Below are 14,995 nucleotides of genomic sequence, written 5' to 3'. Positions count from 1 at the left end.
GAAGGGTCTAGGCCCGAAATGTCAGCCTTCCTGCTCCTCTGATGCTGCTTGGCCTGCTGTGTTCATCCAGCTCTACACCTTGTTATCTCAGATTTTCCAGCATCTGCAGTTCCTACTATCTCCACTTCCAACATGCTGCAGTCGGAAATGCACACTACATGAAATGTTGCCTTGGATTATGCACTCCAATCTCTGGAGTTGGACTGGCACTCTCAATTTTTTGACTCAAATGCTACAGTCCTACCAACTGCATCAAGACATACAAACTTATGAATTAGGAATAGAAATAGGCCATTCAGACCTTAAAGCTTTCCCCTAAAATTTCATAAGATTATGGCTGATGTGTTTGTGTTTTGAATTCCATGTTCTCATCTATCACCAATAACCTGTGATTCCCTTTCCCTTTTCCAAATGGTTTCACTAGTTTGGAAAAGACACAGGGTGACTGGTTCACTTGTAAATTGACTGGTTATTACCACCCAGCTGCATATGTATATAGAACCTCTGTGATCACTTTGATTACTGCTTGTTCAAACAGCTATAACATAGACACATAGAAAATAGGAGCGGGAGTAGGCCATTTGGCCTTCAAGCCTGCTCCACTATTCAATATGATCATGGCTAATCATCATACTTAGTACCCTGTTTCCATTTACTCCCTATATCCTTTGAGGCCTTTAGCCCTAAGAACTAAATCTAATGCCTTCTTGAAAACATTCGACGGTTTAGCTTCAATTGCTCTCTTCATCTCAGTCCTGAAGGGCCTATCTCATATCCTTAAACTGTGACCCCAGTCTGGACTCCCCAGTCATAGGGAACATCCTTGATCCGTTTATGATGTCTACTCCTGTTAGAACTATTGGCGGAGAACAATCTCCAAGGAGCCACCCCTAATTTTCCAATGAACATAATTCTAACCAATCTAGACTCTCTTGATACAGGAGTTCTGCAGCCCAGAATCAATCTGGTGAACTTTCATTGCAGTCCCTCCATATCCAGGACATCCTTCCTCAGATAAGAAGACCAAAACTGCGCACAATACTCCAGGTGTGGTCTCACCAAAGCCCTGTATAATTGCAGTCAGACATCCCTGCTCCTGTACTCATATCCTCTCACTATGAAGGCCAACATACTATTTATCTTCTTCACCACCTGCTGTACCTGTTTACTTTCAGTGACTGCTGTACAAGGACACCTAGGTCTCACTGCACTGCACTGACTGCATTACGAGATAATAATGTGCCTTCCTGTTTTTGCTACTAAAGTGGATAACCTCACATTTATCTACATTATACTTTGTCTGTCATTCATTTACCTACTCACTCAACTTGTACAAACCCAATGCTTTCCATGGGTGTCAAGTTACTTGCTTTCAAACTATGTAGACCTCCTTTCAAAACACTAGTTCTTCCCCATTTCAGTCAGCACGGGCCGTGGGCTTCACTGGCTTTATTGCCTGTCCCTAATAGTGTATTTAAATACTGTCCTCTTTATGACTGATAGTGTCAATTTCATTGCTTTGTATTTGCCTTTTTTTTTCTTGTAATATACTCAACTTTTATATTTAATAAATGCAGAGATTATTTTGCCCTGAAACACCTGTCTACTGCCTTCTTCATTTCACATTCCAGTGTCAGAACCAGGGATCTGGGGTGATTTGAACCATCTAAAAATCAGAAAATTACTGATTGCAAACCGGAAACCTACAGTGTTGATATCGAGGGCTGTCACTCCCACCTCACCTCTGGAATTCAGCTCCGTTGTCCATATTTGAACCAAGGCTGTAATGAAGTCAGGAACTGAGTGGCCCTGGTAAAACCGAAGCTGGGCGTCACTGAGCAAGTTATTGCTGAGCAGGTGCTGCTTGATAGCACTGTTGATGACTCCTTCTAACACTTTACTGATGAGATGTGGGTGTAAATTCTGCAAACATCCTCCATTTTAGTAATACTCTGCTTTTTTATTCTTCCTGCCAAAGTGTACAACTTCTTATTTTCAAAACCACTTGCATCCACTTGTACCCACACTTGCCCTAAGCACTTAACTAGGAATGGAAGCTCACAACTGGGACTCGCACTTGGCTTTTGGCCACGAAAGTATATATTGAATTATCTAATTCTGACCAAAGATTATCAGCCTGAAACATTAATTCTTTTGATTTACATGGGTGTTGCCTGACCTGTTGAATACCTCCTGCATCCTTTGTTTCTATTTCAGATTTTCAGTACTGGCAGTATTTTGCTTTGGTTTTAAATAATAGTGTTCAATACAAAGCCAAGTGCATGGAATGGTCTTAGCCATGACTTTCAATGGAGCCTGAAAACCGGCACAGTTGCTAAAACCTGTGGCTGCTTGTTCTTTTAAACTATTTGGAGCCAGTGTTAAACAGGCCATTCAAAGGCCATACAACTGAACAGGGTGTGTCAGATTATGACAGGTGAGCATATATTTCACACAAATTCTCCAAAGACAGTGAGACTAAAGATCTGTGATGACTGATAAAGGGAATTCTGTATTGAGTACCTGAATGAAAGAAACTCAACACCTGACATAAAGAGTCAGGGTCAGTGAATGCATTTTCAAATGCCAAATCTTACCAACTGCATCAAATCACTACACTGCTATCATTCACCTATGAGTAACCTCTATCAGTCACAACTCATACCTAACATTCACAGCTTACATTACCTTCATAGTTAGTGCTGCTGCATTGCTCACACCCACACCTCATAGTATGGCTCAATCTGTTCACAATCACAATTCCCAAACAAATTGTAACATATTCTCTGGCCCACTTCCTCTCTCTTGCATGCCAATATGATGCATAACTGCAGGCAGCAGCATGGTTGCATATTATAACTCTGGCACAAAAGATGGTACTGACCATCACTGGAATGGCCATTAATGATGCTGTGACCAGCAGTAAGGCTGAAACAACTGAAAGTGACAGTATTCTCATACATTATACTCTTCCCCAAAAGCCACTTGTCCCAAAAAAACAAAAAATGAAAACAAAAACAAGAAAAAGTGTGCGACTTTTTTTTCACATGGAGTTCTGTTAATGACCTTTTGGTTAGGCCTACATGTGGACGGCTTTTTTTTCTCTAAAATTATACTCTGTCATCTCACAATCTCTTTTGGATTTGTAAGCTACAAGTGGTATAAGCATAAAGATCTTGGTCTTGCCCCCTCTCCTCACAGTGATCTACCTTTCCCTTTCGCCTTTCAGATATCCAATATTTTCAACTTGGAATGATAGAGTGGATGAGAAACAAGTAGGTAAAAGAGAGAAGGCAGTGATGTTGAAGAAAAAGCATCATTGAACCCAGGTACTGACACTGTGGGAGGACAGCTCTGAGATGGAATCTACACAAGGTAAGCTACCAAGAAAGAGTGGCCTGAAGCCAGGTAGGCCAAAAATAAAGAACCAGTACCAGCTTACCAGATGGTAGGCACATACAAACATTCTACTTCAGGGGATTCATAGAGTCATACAGCATGGAAACAGACGCTTCAGTCCACCCAGTCATGCTGACCATAATCCCAAACTAAACTAGTCCCACCTGCCTGTGCTTGGCCCATATCCCTCCAAACTTTTCTTATTCATGTAATTATCCAAATGTCACTTAAATGTTTTAACTGTACCCACATCCAGCACTTCCTCTGTCAGTTTATTCCACACATGAACGACTCTGTTTAAAAAAGCTGCCCCTCCTGTCCTTTTCAAATCTTTCTCCTCACAATGCTCACTAGTCTTGAAATCCCCCACCATTACGAAAAGCCACCTGCTATTCACGTTATCTATATCCCTCACGATTTTACAAACCTCTATAAGGTCATCCTTCAATCTCCTAATCTCCAGTGAAAAAGTACCAGCCTATCCAGCCTCTCTCTATAGCTCAAACCTTCCATTCTTGGGCAACATCCTTGCAAACCTTTTCTGAACACTCTCCAGCTTGATAGTATCCTTGCTATAACAGGATGACCAGAACTGGAAACAGTATTCCAGAAAAGACTGCACCAATGTCCTATAAAACCTCAATATGACATTCCAACTCCCATATCCAAAGGTCTGAGCAATAATCTGGATTACACTACACAGCCCCATCTAAACCCCCCTGGTAGTCGGGGTATGAGTTTCATTGTAGCAGTCTGGTCATTATCCATGGGATGCCACCCAGAAGTCATCCAATTTTACAATCTTCTTCCATGGGACAAATTTCAAATGCTGAAGGTTTCTATGCATCGTACGTTGATCTCTTTGATTGTGTGCTTATTATACAGTGAAATTGGGGATGCCTTTCTGTCCAGGTTAATGGTGTGAGAGCTTGCAAGGCAACACCAAAAATTGCACCCAAGTCTTGGAAGACCTAACAACCCAGTAAAACTGGATTGTCCTAACTTGTCACTGCACTGCTGTAATACCAAGTGTCATTAGAACTGCTACTCAAAGTTTCCTGGGAATTAATAATCTACATTGAGAATCCTGAGCTTCAGTATTTGCTAAGATAATAAAGGTGAGGGATTCCCCAGCTCTTCTGTAAAATACTCATATTCATCTTGGTTCATATTCCTCAGATTAACCAAATCTACTTACAATCAGTCAGTGTCATAAGAGTTGAGTGTGATGGTCCCTACACAGACAGCACTGAAAACAGATGACCATGGCTGCAGCAGGTGGCACTGTTTCCTTATTGCCCCGTTAGTGATGCACAATTTTCTTATACCTACTTTCTCTGTGAAGTTCTCATGTGATGTGTGCAGTATGCAGGGTGAATAATATTTTTCAGGGTTTGGCTCCTTTTAATGTTGTTCATCTCAGTTTTGCTCCATCCTATGCTGTACCTTCTCACCAAAACAATGGAATTATCAGATACCCCCACAGTGTTGCCATGCCCGTTCATCAGAAGCCCTTGCTGTTGGTGGATGAAACTCTGCCGGTGTTCTTACCAGCAAGCTCAGGTGGCTGCCCACAGGACTGCATAAGTGTCGCTGCTGAAATCATGAAACTCTCCACATTCTTCAGGCTCAGAAGCTCCTCAACTCCTCCCATCTCAGCCTATCCCGGCAAATAACGGACCTCAGGATTCTCAGTCTGGTCCTGCCTTCTCTCTCTCTCTCTCTCTCTCTGGGTGTAGAATCACAGAGCTGTACAGCACAGAAACAGACCCTTCAGTCCAACTCATCCATTTGGACCAGATATTCTAAATTAATCTAGTCCCATTTGCCAGCATTCAGCCCATATCCCACTAAACCATTCCTATTCATGTACCCACCCAGATGTCTTTTAAATGTTGTAACTGTACCAGCCTCCACCACTTCCTCTGGTAGTTCATTCCATACATGCACCACCCTCTGCGTGAAAAAGCTGCCCCTCAGGTCTCTTTTAAATCTTTCCCCTCTCACCTTACACCTATACCCTCTAGTTTCGGACTCCCCTACCCTAGAAAAAAGACCTTGGTAATTCACACTATCCAAGCCCCTCATGATTTTATAAACATCTATAAGGTCACCCCTCAGCCTCCAACACGCCAGTGAAAATAGCCCCAGCCTATCCAGCCTCTCCCTATAGCTCAAACACTTCAACTCTGGCAACATTCTTGTACATCTTTTCTGAACCTTTTCAAATTTCACAACATCCTCCTATAGCAATGAGACCAGAACCGAACGCAGTATTCCAAAAGTGGCCTAACCAATTTCCCTTACAGCCACAATGTGACCTCCCAACTCCTATACTCAATGCGCTGACCAATGAAGACAAGTGTGCCAAACACCTTCTTCACTATCCTGTCTACCTGCAACTCCACTTTCAAGGAACTAAGAACCTGCACTCTAAGGTGTCTTCGTTCAGCAACATTCCCCAGGGCCTTATTATTAAGTGTGTATGTCCTGCCCTGATTTGCCTTTCCTAAACACAGCACCTTGCATTTATCTAAACTAAACTCCATCTACCACTTCTCGGCCCATCAGCCCATCTGATCAAGGTGTAATAATAATTACACTCAACGTTATCTCATGCACTCACGTGTAAAGCAAGAAACTTGAAGATGCAGCACCACAAACATATGTAAATGATACTGCACTTATATATTTAAATATTAACACCATGTGTGGGAAGATATGAAAATCAGTTAAATTGATGTGTGTGGGGCAAAAATTTAAAAGAGCATCATGGCTTTTTGCCCGATGTTTCTAATGTGTAAATTTGTTCCACTCTAAATAAAGAACAATTCTGGCATCTAGTGGCAAAGATCAGAAATTTCTCCACCGCTTTTCTATGTTGCAGCATCACACTTAGCCACCTGGTTCTCCTCTCAAGGCTTTGAATATGGTTCTGGTTGCCATTGCTCCCCCTGTTGGGCTTTTTGTGAACAGCAGTTTTCTTTGATGTGTTCAGGCTCGCAATACTGGAAGCACATAGGATAGCTCTGTCTGGATTAATTTCTTTTTAAAAGTTGGGGCATGATCTACTGTATCTTCTCTATTTTACTTCCCTCTTGAGTCTATTTCTATCTACCTCCTTCTTACTTATCATTTACTGATAGGAGTTACTAGATCCAAGTTTGTTTTCGTTTAAAGCTTATGTTCATAAAGTCATCAGGATGGAAGGAGGCTCTTCTGCCCATCATGTCCATGATAAAAATCCATCTAATCTAATCCCAATTTCCAGCACTTGGCTTGTAGCCTTGTATGCTATGGCATTTCAAATGCTTATCTAAGAAAATGTCTTGAGGGTTCCTGGCTCCACCACCCTTTTAGATCGTGACTTCTAAATACCTGCCACTCTCTGGGTGAAAAGAGTTTATCTTCAAATCCCCTCTAAGCCTTCTACTCCTTACTTTAAAACTGTGCCCCTGATTACTGATTTCTCTACTGAGGGAGAAGATTTCTCCTTATTTACCCTGCCTATGTCTCTCAGAACTTTATACACCTCAATCGATCCTTCATCAGCTTTCTCTTCTCTAAGGAAACCAAACCCAGCCTACTTGTCTCTCTTAGCTGAATCACTTCATCCCAGGTAACAGCCTTCTGAATCTCCTCTGCACCCTCTCCAGTGCAATTATATCCTTCCTACTGTGGCAATCAGAACTGCACACAGTATTCCAGCTGTGACCTAACTAACATTATATCAATAGCTGCATTACAACTTCCTTGATCTTATATCTGATGCCTTCATTAATAAAGGCAAGTATCCCAGAATGTCTTCTTAACCATCGTATCCACCTATCCTGCTGTCTTCAAAGATCTATATACACGTTTACCCATGTCTCTCTGATTCTTTGTACTCACTAGGGTCCTACCATTCAATGTATACGCCAAAGCCTTGTTAGTCTTCCCAAAATGCATGGCCTCGCACTTTTCAGGATTAAATTCCGTTTGCCACTGGTCAGCCCAATTGATCAACCCATCTATATCTTCCTGCAGTCTAAGGGTTTCCACCTCAATATTTGCCTCACCATCAATTTTTGTGTCATTTGCAGAAGTACTGATCATACCTCCTACATTCATGTCTAGCTCATTAAGTACACAACAAAAGCAAGGGGCCCAGCACCAAACTCTTTGGTACACCACTGGACACAGGCTCCCAGTCACAAAAACACTGTTAGACCATCTCCCTTTATTTCTGGCTATTAAGCCAATTTTGCATCAAATTTACCAAATTACCAGGATCCCATGAACTCTTAGATTCTTAACTTCTTAGCTTCTGCCATGTCAGACCCTGTCAAAAGCCTTACTGAAGTCCATGTAGACTACATCAACTACACTTCACTTATGTACGCATCTAGTCAGCTCCTCGAGAAATTCAATCAAATTTGATAAACATGATCTCCCCCTTATAAAGCTGTGCTGACTATCCTTGATTAACCCTTACCTCTCAGAACCTTTTTTCAATAGTTTCCCTATCAGAGACGTTACACTGACTGGCCTGTAGTTTGCTAGTTCATCCCCACCCACTACCTTTCTTGAATAATAGTACCACATTAACAGTCCTCCAGTCCTCTGGCACCCCTCCAGTGGCCAGAGGAATTGAAAATTAATCTTCAAGCTCCTGCAATCTCCTCCCTTGCCTCCCACAGCAGCCTTGGATACATCTCATCTGGACCTGGGATTTATCCACTTTCAAGCCTGCTAAAACTGCCTCACAATGCTAATTCATCCAAATATATCACAAACCTGGCCCCCTCCCTGATTTCAATACCTACATCATCCTTCTCTACAATGAATATAGATGCAAAGTACTAATTTAAAACCTCAGCTATATCTTCTGGCTCTGTACACAGAGTGTCATCTAGGTCCCCAATGGCCCCTACGTTTCCCCTGGTTATTCTTATGTCCCTAACATGCTCAGAATTCCTTCAAATTTTCCCTCATGTTACCCATCAGTATTTTTTCATGTTCCCCTCTTTGCTCTCCTAATTTGTTTTTTTAAGCAACATTTTGCACTTTCTATACTCATCTAGGGAATCTGCTGTTTAGAGCCTACCATATCTACAAAAAACTTTTTTTTACTATTCAATCCTGGACTTGTTAAGCCCAGGCTCACCTTTCGGGGAGCACATTGCCCTGTCCGGTCATTATTACTTGTTTGCACATCTCCCACTGCTCTAATGTGCATTTTTCTGCAAGTAACTTCTCCCAGTCCACTTTGGACACATCCTGTCAAATCATATTTAAATCATCCTTCCCTCAATTTAGACCCTTTATTTCCAGTCCATCTTTGTCCTTATCCATAACCTTAAATCTTACTGAATTACGGTCACCATCAGCAAAATGCTCCCCACTGCCACATCTACCACTTGCCTGGCTTCACTCCCAAAAATTACCTATAGTCCCTTGTAGATCTTTCTATGCGGTGGTCTAAAAACTCCTGAACACATTTTAAGAATCTGTCCCCTCTAAATCTTTCACATCTTTTTAATCCTAGTTAATATTGAAAAAGTTGAAATTCCCCGACAATTATTACCCAATTATTTTTACATTTCTCTGAGGTTTGCCTACATAACTGTCTTTTTACCTCTCCCTGACTTTTTGGAGGTCTATAATACAGTACCAGCAATGTGGTTGTCTCCTTTTTGTTTTTAGTTTCTACCCATACGGCCTCATTTGAGAAACCTGTGCAGACCAACTGGCGGAGGTAGTCACTGACATCTTCATCCTCTCCAACCTACAAGCCAAGGTCCCTATCTACTTCAAGAAGGCCACCATCATCCCCATACCTGAGTAACACATACAACATACCTTAATGACTACCACCCAGTGGCTCTGACCTCAATAATCATGAAGTGCTTCGAGAGGCTGGTCATGGCCCACATCAACTCCAGTCTCCCAGCCCACCTCAATCCCCTACAATTTGCCTACTGACTTAACAGGTCCACAGAGGATGCCATATCCCTAGCCCTGCACACATCCCTGGAACATCTGAACATCAAAGACACCTACGTCAGACTCCTGCTCGTTGACTACAGCTCCGCCTTCAACACCATTATCCCCTCCAGACTGATCTCAAAACTGTGTGACCTTGGCCTCGGCTCCGCCCTCTGTAACTGGATCCTCAGCTTTCTGACCCATAGGCCACAATCAATGAGGATAGGTAACTGCACCGCCTCCACAATAACACTCAACACTCAACACTGGACCCCCCCCAAGGATGTGTCCTCAGCACCCTACTGTACTCCCTTTACACCTATTACTGTGTTGCCAAATTCCGAACAAACGTCACCTACAAGTTTGAGGATGACACCACCATAGGATGGATATCTAACAACGAAAAATCAAACTACAGAAGAGAGAGAGGGCTTGATGACATAGTGTTATGAAAACAATCTATCTCTCAAAGTCAGCAGAACTAAAGAATTGATCATTGACTTCAGAAAGAAAGGAGGAGAACATGCCCCCATCTACATCAATGGAGCTGAGGTTGAGAGGGTGAACAGCATCGAGTTCCTCAGAATGACGATAACTGACGACCTGTCCTGGACTTACGATGTAGATGCGACAATCAAGAAGGCACAACTATGCCTCTTCTTCCTCAGGCAGCTCAGGAAATTTGGTATCTCCATACCATATATCCTTATCCTTATGGATAAGGTCCCTCACCAACTTGCAAAGATGCACCACTGAAAGCATACTGTGTGGGTGCATCATGACCTGGTATGGTAACTGCTCTGCCCAGGACCATAAGAAAACAGAAGGTGATGTGCACAGCCCAGACCATCACGGAAGCCAACCTTCCATCCATGGACTCCAGTTACATAGCTCACTGCCATGGAAAGGCTGCCAACATCATCAAAGACCCATCGCACCCCAGTAATGATCTCCTACAACCTCTTCTGTCAGGCAGAAGATACAGAAGCCTGAACACATGCACGAGCAGGTTCAGGAACAGCTTCTTCCCACTATTATCAGACGAATGGCCTTTCTAACCTCAAATAACGCTGATCTTGCGAACATTGATCTCGCCTAACGCACGCCCTGTGAAATCTAACCTGTATGCCTCTGTCTAAGTCTTTTTGATCTGTACATCCTTTGCTTACTATGATCTGCCTGTACCACTTGTAAACAAAGCTTTTCAATGTATTTCAGTACACTTGACAATAAATCAATCAATCAATCAAACCTTCTATGATATCATCCCTCCTTATTACAGTGATGTGGAGGTGCCATTGTTGGACTGGAGTGGACAAGATCAGAAGTCACATGACACCAGGTTATAGTCCAACAGGTTTATTTGAAATTACAAGGTTTTGGACCGCTGCTCCTTCATCAGGGGAGTGAAGAAAAGCACGCAAGCATAAAATTTATAGGGAAAGAGATCAAAAGATCGTTAAAATGGTGTGAGTACAGTAGTTGACTCCTTGATCAATATTGTGACATCACCTCCTCTTTCACAGCTCCACTATCTTACATAAAGACTCTATACCCTGAAATATTGAGCTGCCAGTCCTGCCCCACTCTCAACCATGTCACCATGACAGCAATGATATCACATCCCTATGTTTAATCAACACCATCAACTCATCTGCCTTACTTACAAAAATGCCATCCAGCCTTGCCATGCTCCCTTGTGCCTTAATTTGACTATATTTATACTGCCTTCTAGAATGATTTGGTTCTTCTCCTTTACCTGTCTATGTATACGCCCTACTGTATCTCCACATGTATTCCATTCCTGACTTCCAACCCACCCCCAAATATGTTGGTGTCAATCCAGTTGAGGTGCAACCTCTCAGACTTGCACATGTACCACCTTCCCAGAAATGAACCCAGTGACTCAAGAATCTAAAGCCTTCTCCCCACCGCTCCAACTCTTCAGCTTCACATTCATCTGTTGTGCAGGTCGTTGAAGCCATGCTTGGGAGTACTGCGTACAATTCTGGTTGCCCTGCTTCAGGAAAAATATTATTAAATTGGAGAGGGTTCAGAAAAGATTGACCAGGATGTTGCCAGAACTAGAGGTTTTGAGTTATAAGGATAGGCTGGGACTTTTTTCACTGGAGCAGAGGAGGTTGAGGGGTAACCTTACAGAGGTTTATAAAATCACGAGGGAAATAGATATGGTGAATATCCATGGTCTTTTCCTGAGGGTGGGGAAGTCCAAAATTAAGGGGCTTATTTTTAAGGTGAGAGGAGAAAGATTTAAAAAGGACATGAGAGCCAAATATTTTACAGAGGGAGTGGTTCGTGTGTGGAATGAACTGACAGAGGAAGTGGTGAATGCAGGTACAATTACAACATTTGAAAGACATTTGGATAATTATTTGAATAGTAAAGGTTTGGAGGAATACGGGCCAAATGCAGGTAATTGGGACCAGTTTAGTTTGGGAACATGGTTGGCATGGACAAGTTAAACCAAAGGGTCTGTCTCCATGCTGTATGACTCTATGACTAGGGGGCATGTTTTTAAGGTGAGAAGAGAAAAATTTAAAAGGGACCAGAGGGGCAATCTTTTCACACAGAGGGTGGTTCATATGTGGAATGAACTGCCAAAGGAAGTGGTAGATGCAGGTGCAGTTACAACATTTAAAAGACATTTGAATAGGTAGATGAATAGGAAAGGTTTTGAGCGATATGGGCAAAACGTAGGCAAGTGAGAACCTCGGTCAGCGTGGATGAGTCAGACTGAAGGATCTGTTTCTGTGCTGTATGACTCTATGACTCCCTACTCATCAGCACGTGACACCGGGAGTATCCAGAGATTACAACTTTTGAGTCCTACATTTTCATTTGCTGCTTATCTCCCTAAATTCTCATTGCAGAACCTCATCCCTCTTTCTAACTATGTTGTAGGTTACAATGTGAACCATGATTCCTCACCTCGCCCTTCAGAATGCCCTGCATCTATTCAATGACTCCCTTCACCCTGGTCCCAGGGGGACAACACATGATCCTGGAGTGACATCTGCAACTGCAGAAATGCTTGACTGTGCCCCTTATTATTGAGTCTCCAACCACTATTGTTCTCTCTCTCTCTCTCTCTTTCTTCTCCCTTCTTGTGCAGATGGGCTTTGGCGGCACTCTCCAGAGGCACCATCACTATCACCATTTTCCAACACAGAAAATCTGTTCTGTGGTGAGATGCATTCTGGGGCTTTCCTGACTTGTGATCTTTCTTCTGACTAATGGCAACTCTTCCATCTGTGACAGTACTTGCTTAAGCTGCGGGGTGACCATGTAGAAAAATGTGCTGTCCAAATAACTCTAGGTTGGCGGAAAGGGAGATCAAGGGTTGTTAATATGGTTCACTGCAAGAAGTAAATTGTGCTAAACAGGGAGTTTGGTGAAGTATGGAGAGGAGGTGCCTTTTTTTTCTACTTTTCTCAGTGAGTTCATTGGTCGGTAAGAAAATACTCTTAGGGACTGTCTTTAAGTTGTTATATATTAAAGAACAATTTTTTGAAAAAGTAGTTATACTTTTAATTAACTGAGAAACACAAGAAATAAGGGAAGTTAGGACCAATATCATAAAGTAGTAGAAGTAATCCAAAAGAGAATAAAGTTAACTAAAATTAAAATAGGGCAGCTCAGCTTGGTCGACTGGAATGTTTGTATGTACGTATTTTGTGGGAGGTCATTGATCCTGCTGGCATCCTAGATGACCACATGTGCAGGAAGTGCTGCCAGTAACTAACATAATCAAAGACTCTTCCCATCCTAGTTATACTGTCTTCTGTCAGGATATAAAAGTTTGTATACACATACAAATAGATTCAACAACAGCTTCCTCACCGCTGTTATTAGACTTCTGAATGGACCTCTGAAATTGTAAATTTAATGTTGATCTCACTTTCTGTGCGCCTTCTCTGCAGCCGTAACATGATATTTTTCGCTCTGTTCTATTACCCTAACGTACTTTGTATGGTATGATCTGCATGTACTGCATGCAAAACAAAACTTTACACTATACCTAGGTACATGTGAAAATAATCAATCAAAACAAATCAAATCAGCTGCAGAAGCTTGAGTTTTAGCTTCAATTGAGCGATAATTGGAGATATTGTGGCACATCCATGAGGCTGAGAGTCACATGGATATCATATTTAGACGAATGGACACATTACAGTTTAAGGACCTGGTGCCAGAAAGGGCATGGTTGATGATCAAGCTGTCCAATAGAAGCAGCAGGTTGCGCAGGAGTTTTCTGGAGTCCCAAATCAGTTTCCCAGTTGGAAGCTCCTGAGGGCACCTATTAACTAGGGAAAGCAGTCAGAGCCATGTTTTTGTCATGATGAATAATTCAGCTTTACAGGAGAGGAGGAAGAATAAAGGAACAGCAATACTGATTAGGGATTCATTACTTTGCTGGTGAAAATGTGTACCATAGAATTCCTACAGTGTGGAAGCAGGCCATTCAGCCCATCGAGTCCACACTAACCCGCTGCAGAGCATTCCACCCTGACCCACTCCCCTCTACCTTATCCCTGTAAGCCTGCAATTCCCACGGCTATCCAGCTCACCAATACTTCCCTGCCCATCACGGTCAATCTAGCATGGTCAATCCACCAACCTGCACATCTTTGGACTGTGGGAGGAAACCAGAGCACCCGGAGGAAACCCACGCAGACATGGGAGAATGTGCAAACTCCACACAGACAGTTGCCCAAGCATGGAATCTAACGCAGGTCCCTGTAAGACTGCAGTGCTAGCCACCATAGTTATGGGAACTGAGTTGTTTCTGAGGCTAAAGATGTGATTCCAGGATGGTATGTTACCTCACTGGTGCCAGGATCAAGGATGTCGCAGTGTGGCTACAGGATATTCTTCTGGGAGAGATTGAACAGCCCGAGGTCGTGGTCTACGTTAGTACCAATGACTTAGGTAGGAAGGAGGATATGATCCTGTAATCAGAATTTAGGGAGGAAGACCTCAAATATGAGTCTCCAGATTACTGTCAAAGCCACATGCACGTAAATGAAGAGATAGTTAGGTAGATAGTGCATGATAGCAAAGATGATGCAGGCAGGAAAGCTTAAGATTCCTGGGACACTGGGTCTAATCTCAGGGAAGATGGCACTTGCAAAAGCCCAATGGATCGCACCTGACAGAACTGGGACTGAGTTGTTTGCAAGACATTTTGCTAGTGCTGTTCGGAGAGCTGTGAAATAACTCAGCAGGGGTGTGGGAACCAAGGGAGAATATTGAAGAGGAATACCAAGGTTCACAAAGTGCTTGAAGAGATGGATAGCACTAGCATAGAGAATGGTAAGTTAATAGGTGAAGTTGGAGTAAGGGAGAAAGTAATGAGGTATAAATCAAGGTCACTGTGCATGTACATGAATGCATGAAGTAAGTAAATAAGATTGGGGAGTTACAGCCATGTGGAAATGTGATGTTTTGGTGACAGCAGAAATGTGGCTCACCAAAGGGCAAGGCTGGATGTTAAATATTCCTGACTACAAGATGTTCACACAAATTACTAATGGAAGGAAAGGAGAGAGGGCAATATTAGTAAAGGCAAGCAATGCAGTTCCAGAGAAAAACGTTTTCACAGAACATT

Source organism: Rhincodon typus, chromosome 19 (genome assembly GCF_021869965.1).
Source record: "Rhincodon typus isolate 14 chromosome 19, sRhiTyp1.1, whole genome shotgun sequence".
Taxonomy (NCBI): domain Eukaryota; kingdom Metazoa; phylum Chordata; class Chondrichthyes; order Orectolobiformes; family Rhincodontidae; genus Rhincodon; species Rhincodon typus.
Note: the sequence above shows the minus strand (reverse complement) of the source record.